The sequence below is a fragment of the Scylla paramamosain genome, chromosome 31, assembly GCF_035594125.1.
Source record: "Scylla paramamosain isolate STU-SP2022 chromosome 31, ASM3559412v1, whole genome shotgun sequence".
Lineage (NCBI taxonomy): Eukaryota > Metazoa > Arthropoda > Malacostraca > Decapoda > Portunidae > Scylla > Scylla paramamosain.
The window spans coordinates 3,792,501-3,800,000 of record NC_087181.1 but is presented as its reverse complement, the minus strand read 5'-3'; the positions used below and the strand labels follow the sequence as shown (position 1 = coordinate 3,800,000).

General features: G+C 44.2%; 1 protein-coding gene across 3 annotated transcripts in view; it reads left to right on the top strand.

Moving 5' to 3' along the window:
• LOC135116384 (BMP-binding endothelial regulator protein-like) overlaps positions 1-7,500 on the top strand; it is a 157,404-nt gene that overhangs the window by 17,833 nt on the left and 132,071 nt on the right. Inside the window, exons 2-3 of one of the 3 annotated variants that reach the window (XM_064033813.1) lie at positions 2,972-3,069; positions 5,420-6,368. The gene's annotated coding sequence lies outside the window, so the exon portion shown is untranslated. Of the gene's footprint in view, positions 1-2,971; positions 3,124-5,419; positions 6,369-7,500 lie in introns of all 3 variants that reach the window. The other 2 variants (XM_064033811.1, XM_064033810.1) reach the window with 2 other exon arrangements.

Genomic DNA, 7,500 nt, shown 5'->3' with positions numbered 1-7,500 from the left:
CGTTTTGTGTTTTTTTTTCCTTTTCCTTCTATTTTCTTTCGTTCTTTGTTTCTCTGCTCTCTCTCTCTCTCTCTCTCTCTCTCTCTCTCTCTCTCTCTCTCTCTCTCTCTCTCTCTCTCTCTCTCTCTCTCTCTCTCTCTCTCTCTCTATATATATATATATATATATATATATATATATATATATATATATATATATATATATATATATATATATATGACAATCTCTGTTTTTGTCCTTTCTTTGTTTCAGTTTGTTATTTTTGCATTCAAGTCTGTCTGTCTGTTTGTCTGCCCTTGTCTGTCTGTCCGTTCGTCTGTCCGTCTGTCTGTCTTCACTTTATCTTTCACCAAGCAGGAAAGGAAGAACGGTTGTTACATCTTCAAACAATCTGAAAGCACACACACGCCATGCAAAGCAAACAGAGAGAGAGAGAGAGAGAGAGAGAGAGAGAGAGAGAGAGAGAGAGAGAGAGAGAGAGAGAGAGAGAGATTATATTTCTTTTTATTCTGTTTATTCATTTATTATTATTTTTTTTTGTAAGGAAGAAGCATTGGAAATATATCTTGTTGTTTGCTTATTTTTCTGTCTGCCTGTCCGTTTGTCAGGATATATTTTTCCTTCTCAGACAGACAGACAGACAGAGACAGACACAGAATTTAAACATTCAAATGAAAACAAGTCTACTGCGCGTTTACTCAGGCGTTTTTTTTTTTTTTTTTTAGACAACGTCATTTAAATGGTTCAGACACCAAAGCATTTCCTGTAAACCTAACCTTACCTAAACTAACAAGTTACCTGCGCGTTTATTTAGGTGTTCACGCTCACAAGACATCCTCATTCAAACAGTTCAGACACCAAAGACCTAACCTAACCTTTCCTAACCTAACCTAACCTAACCTAACAAATTACCTGCACATTCATTTCAACCTCATTCTGACGGTTCATTTTCATAGTAATCAATTTTCCAGATACTGCGACTCTGTTTCTGTTCCTAAGTCTCTCTCTCTCTCTCTCTCTCTCTCTCTCTCTCTCTCTCTCTCTCTCTCTCTCTCTCTCTCTCTCTCTCAACCAATCAATCAAAAAATGCTATTTATCGAGAGCACTGCGTAGATAATGTATAGACATTCAATAAGATTTAATTCTTTTACTGCCATGGCATCAGAATCGTGATGTCATTAATAGATTTGCATTTTTCTTGTAAGAGGAAATCGGGCAAATGCAACGAAATAGCTAAAAAAAAAAAAAAATGAAGATGTCCACTGAAGGTGCAAGTCCCAGAAGAAGAACCAAATGGAATATTGCAAACCAAGAGGAGCAGCGTCTTGAAACCTCCCTCTTGTGTTTAGAATGATACTTTTCATGGTCATAGAGTTAAAAATCATCTTTGGTTCCTTATCCAGTACAGTTATTGCCTATTTTCTTACACATATTTTTTCTCATTAAGATTAATTTCAAAGGCCACAAAAGAATATTAAATGGATGCTGCTTTGATGGCACACGATTCTTGTCTAAGTATCACAGGAACAATGAAAAGTGTAGGAAAATGGACATGTATACTTACGCTATTCTGACTAACATCATGTGATATTGGCCTGTATTCTTAAACACTTTGCTTTTTCATCGGGACTGATTGATTTATTGTTTAGTTGAGCTCTCATTTCTATTTTCTCCGGTGACGATGAAGAATTCTTGTTAAGCTTTCACCAGAATCATGAAAACACCCTTGAGAATCCTGATAACTTACACATCATCTGTTTAAAGAAGTGGAGATGAGGGATTTAAGAATATGGGTCATTATCTTGAAAATTCTAACAACATCCACAAAAACCTGCTTAAAAGCATTCGGCATTTATAAGAACATAGATCATTGTCTTCGAAATCTTAATAATTTCCACGAAAACCTATCTAAAAGCAATTGAGATCAAGCATTTATAAGAATATGGATCATTGTCTTCAAAATCTAATAACTTCCACAAGAATCTATTAAAAGTAATGGAGACGAAGTATTTATAAGAACATGCATCATTGCCTACAATATAAAGTGGGTCAGTATCTAAGCAATGAAGGAATTTATGATGCCTGTTAGTGAGATTATTTGATCGTCTATATTAACCACCAAATAAGAAGATTACGAGTCTATTAGAGTGATAAAAGGCCATAAGACCCCCATTGTAATTGTATCTCTTAGTAACTATCAGTGGTATTAATGGGGTTGATTGCTGTGTAGGGAGATAAGGGAAGAGCCTCCTTGCCTTAACGATAGATAGGGCTAAAGGGCGCCCCTCAATCCATACAAGCAGATGAAACCTATACATAACTGGTCTCTGAGAAATGCCTCGAAGGACGTAAGCCTCTCGAGTGTCTAAGGGAAATATCGTCTCTTGTGACAAACTTGATTAAGAGTGATTGGCAGAATTTCCTGTGATATGTCCTGTTTTGTTTTGTTTTGTTTTGTTTTGTTTTTTGTCTATTCTCTCATTTTTTTTTTTTTTACTTTTTATTTGTTTTATTTAATTTAATTTGATTTATATTTTCTTTTTGGTAAGGAAGAGGTTTTGCAGTCCCTTGTCCATCTGTTTGTCTGGTTCTCTCTCTCTCTCTCTCTCTCTCTCTCTCTCTCTCTCTCTCTCTCTCTCTCTCTCTCTCTCTTTTGGTGTGTGTGTGTGTGTGTGTGTGTGTGTGTGTGTGTGTGTGTGTGTGTGTGTGTGTGTGTGTGTGTGTGTGTGCTCCCCCCTGCTGTCTTTCTCTCACTCTTCCCTACCTGTCTTTCACTACTTTCTCCCTTTCTTTCACATATCTTTTTACTACCTGCCCTCTCCTACCCACCACCACTCCCTCTTTCTCTCCCTTAAGCCAGTCTAGACTCCAAACCCAAAAATTCAGCGGACTCAGCCTTAACTGATTCATGAGTACTGAAGAGCCTCTCGTTACTCACCTCTCAAGTGACTGTCAGTTCTCTATCCGGAAGACTCGAGAGCTGATTGGCTGAGGATTGGGGGCAGCGAGTCGAGGATTGGTTAGCGTCGAGCGCCCGGCCAACCTCGAGCCCCGGCAGGGGAAGACAAGGCAAGGCAGGATGAGATGTGCCAGTGTGCTGTGAGCCTTCGGGGTGACGGGAGGGTATGTTTGTGTGGGTGCGGGTGTGGTTTGTGTTGGTGGTGGTGGTGGTGGTGGTGGTGGTGAAGTACGGTGTGTGTGTGTGTGTATGTGTGAGTTACTTCGTATGTGTGTGGATGTGTTACGTCGTGTGTGTGTGTGTGTGTGTGTGTGTGTGGATGTGTTACGTCGTGTGTGTGTGTGTGTGGATGTGTTATGTCGTGTGTGTGTGTGTGTGTGTGGATGTGTTATGTCGTGTGTGTGTGTGTGTGTGTGTGGATGTGTTACGTCGTGTGTGTGTGTGTGTGTGTGTGTGTGTTAATGTGTTGCGTCGTGTGTGTGTGTGGATTTGTGTTATTTCGAATGGCTGTGTTATTTATATTTGTTTATGTGTGTGTGTGTGTGTGTGTGTGTGTGTGTGTGTGTGTGTGTGTGTGTGTGTGTAGGTAGTGCATTTATGTGTACTTATGTGTATTCAATTTTATTATTTTATTATGTTTTCATTTACATACGACGTAAACATTGGCTAAACAAGAGAGAGAGAGAGAGAGAGAGAGAGAGAGAGAGAGAGAGAGAGAGAGAGAGAGAGAGAGAGAGAGAGAGAGTTAAAAAGAAGCGTGAAAAAATTGTAAAAGTTGACAGGTACAAGAAAACACTTGAGAGAGAGAGAGAGAGAGAGAGAGAGAGAGAGAGAGAGAGAGACAAACGATCGGTGCGCACCTCATGTTCATATCCAGATGTTCGAGGCCTCGGGTCACCCTCTCAAACCAACCTCTTCCTCATCCTCCTCCTCCTCCTCCTCCTCCTCCTTACAGGATATAGACAGCTAAGTGGCACGCTAAAATTACGCTTCTTCGTGACGTCATCAGTGTGTAATGCTCCTCTCAGTGGCACTCCTCCTCCTCCTCCTCCTCCTCCTCCTCCTCCTCCTCCTCCTCCTCCTCCTCCTCCTCCTCCTCCTCTTCTTCCTCCTCCTCCCATAATTTTGACTGTCCACGTCCTCCTGCTTGTTAACATCCGTATTATCCATATGAGAGAGAGAGAGAGAGAGAGAGAGAGAGAGAGAGAGAGAGAGAGAGAGAGAGAGAGAGAGAGAGAGAGAGAGAGAGAGAGAGTCCAACTTCTTGAAAACCTGCGCGTATGTTGTATGAATTATGTGATGTGCGTTTTTCGTGTCCGTGTGTGTGTGTGTGTGTGTGTGTGTGTGTGTGTGTGTGTGTGACCCTAAAACGCACACTCCCATTAACCTTTTAGTGTGCGTGTGTACGTAGTTATGTGTGTGTGTGTGTGTGTGTGTGTGTGTGTGTGTGTGTGTGTGTGTGTTGCTTTTTTTTCTTTCGCCTTGACGAAGCTCCTCTTCTCTTCCCGTCTATTCTTCTTTATCTTATTGTTTTTTTTTATGCTAATTGTTTGTTTACATTCACTTTTCCTCTCTAAATATTAGGTCATTGTATCCTCTCTCTCTCTCTCTCTCTCTCTCTCTCTCTCTCTCTCTCTCTCTCTCTCTCTCTCTCTCTCTCTCTCTCTCTCTCTCTCTCTCTCTCTCTCTCTCTCTCTCTCTCTCTCTCTCTCTCTCTCTCTCTCTCTCTCTCTCTCTCTCTCTCTCTCTCTCTCTCGCTGGCTCTCTCTAGCTGGCTCTCTCTCTCTCTCTCTCTCTCTCTCTCTCTCTCTCTCTCTCTCTCTCTCTCTCTCTCTCTCTCTCTCTTTCTGTGTGTGTATGTGTGTGTGTGTTGTGTGTGTGTTGGTGTGTGCAAGCACTAAGTTCATGTGTACGTGCCCGTGTAGTAGATTAATAGTTATTATAGAAGAGTACCTAGAGAGAGAGAGAGAGAGAGAGAGAGAGAGAGAGAGAGAGAGAGAGAGAGAGAGAGAGAGAGAGAGAGAGCAAAAGTAACAGGAATAAAATGAAACGGTGTCAACGTTTCACTTAATAACCAAAAAAAAGAACAAAAAAAAAAAAAAAAAGGTAAAAATACGAATAATTACCACGACCGTTTTCTTTTCTTTTCTTGGGAGTCATAAAATATTATTGTTTATGATCTCATTTCAAGGCTGGTGATGATTGTACGCGGACAGGTAAAAGTCACAGGTAGATGTTGAAGGTTACCACACCGATCAACCAACGAACGAACGAACGAAGGGCGCTTGTTATTACGTATTTCACATGTGTATATGTGTGTGTGTGTGTGTGTGTGTGTGTGTGTGTGTGTGTGTGTGTGTGTGTGTGTGTGTGTGTAAGTGTGTGACAGCTACTTGTGTACGCGAGTGTGTGTCTCTGACTGTGCGTTTATACAAGTACGTTCATTTCTATTCCCCTCAGGTGCATCCGCTGCGTGGGCCAAGAGAGAGAGAGAGAACACCAAGTTACGCTCGACTATCTTCAAGTGACGTGGGAGGAGGAGGCGCTCTGTAACACCCTGCTTCATCCTGCTACACTGCTACACCTCGCCCATCGCCTGCTAGAGAAAGGGTGCGAGAGGTAAAGGAGCGGCGCGTGCAGAAAGGTGAAGCGCGGAGCCACCCAACCCAACCAGATAGAGAGGAAACATGAGATTGCCTGACGCTACCCTGAACGCTGGCCTTGAAAAGTGTGAAGTGGCGGTGAGGAGAGTGTGAAGTGTGCGGCGAGGAGTGTGTGGTGTGTGGCGAGGCTGGTGGTCGTCCGCCGAGTGCGTGTCTGGGCTCTGTGGTGCTAGTGCAGGTGGTCGTGGTAGTAGTGGTGACAGTGAAGTGGGGACGTGTTGGGCGGTGAAAAAGTGGCCACAAACACACACACACACACACACACACACACACACACACACACACACACACACACACACGGGAGTTGGTGCGTGGGCGGGCAGGCGAGGAGTGGTGTCCGCGCGTCCCGGGAGAGGAGAGAGAAGAGAGAAGGGAGAAGGAGGCAGTGGTGGTGGTGGTGGTGCCATGAGTGGGAGCTTGACGCATGCCTAGGTGCTCCTCCCGCCTCTTCCCGCCTCCTCCCGCTGCCGTGCCGCTGAACAGACCTTCCCCAGACCGCTTCAGTCCCCCACGCGACGCACCAGCCCTCGCTCAACACACACCTGCCTTTCGTGCACACCTGTCCACTTAACTAAGCAGCCCAGGTGCAATCATCAGTACCCTGAACCCTTATACTTGGCGGCCCACTGAAGCATGTGACGTGAATTGCCACTAAGGGTCAGCTCACGGAAAGGACACAGGGAACTTTGAACTTTGACCTGCGTGGGCGTTGGTGTCACCTGAGGGCCACACCGGCATCAGAACAGGTAGGTGTTGTAAAGGGAGTGTGTTCTTTGCCTTGTCCTATGTCCCTCTCTTGTTGTCAGTGATTGTCAAGTGTGTGTGTGTGTGTGTGTGTGTGACGGAGTGACTGTTTGGGAAGTGTTTGACGAGTGTTTGTTTGAGAGAGACGTTGACACTCCCGCGATGGTAAACTTGTACATACAGACAGACACTCCACACACACACACACACACACACACACACACACACACACACACACACACACACACACACACACACACACACACGAAAATCGCTATTTCTCAACTATTTGCAATTCTGTTATTTTATCTTTACTACTACTACTACTACTACTACACTACTACTACTACTACTACTACTACTGCTGCTGCTGCTGCTGCTGCTGCTGTTGCTGCTGCTGCTGTTGCTACAATACCACCATTACTACCACCACAACGACAACACAGGTTATTACCACTTCCACCCACATCACCACTGTTACTACATGCTACCACTACTACAGCCACACAAACCATGCTACTACTACTAGTACTACTACTACTACTGCTACACACACACACACACACACACACACACACACACACACACACACACACACACACACACACACACACACACACATACATACACACACACAAACAATGCTTGCATGCATCTTCCCACGTCAGTAAGAGGATGTGTTTGTATGAGGAGGCTGCGGGAGGCGAGGCTGGGCGGGGCGGGGCGCAAAGGGCGGGGTGGGGCGGAGGTCAGCGATAGCTTCTCCGCGAAGGCTTCAATTGGAGGGGGAATCGCGGGCAACGAGGCAATCTTGTCCTCTTTGGCCAACAGCTCCCCGCGATGTTGGTTTTCCTGCCGCTTATCAAGTCAACTGGTCAATTTGAAGCTTGGCAGATCGGACCCCACCCCAAAAAAAAAAAAAAAAAAGAGAGAGAGAGAGAGTGCAAAAAAAGAGATAAAAAAGAAAAGAAAGATACTAAAAAAAGAGCACGTGTAAGTTTCTGTGTGTGTGTGTGTGTGTGTGTGTGTGTGTGTGTGTGTGTGTGTGTGTGTGTGTGTGTGTGTGTGTGTGTGTGTGTGTGTGTGTGTTTTTACGTAATATAAGGTCACGAGAGAGAAGAGAAGGTCATTCGT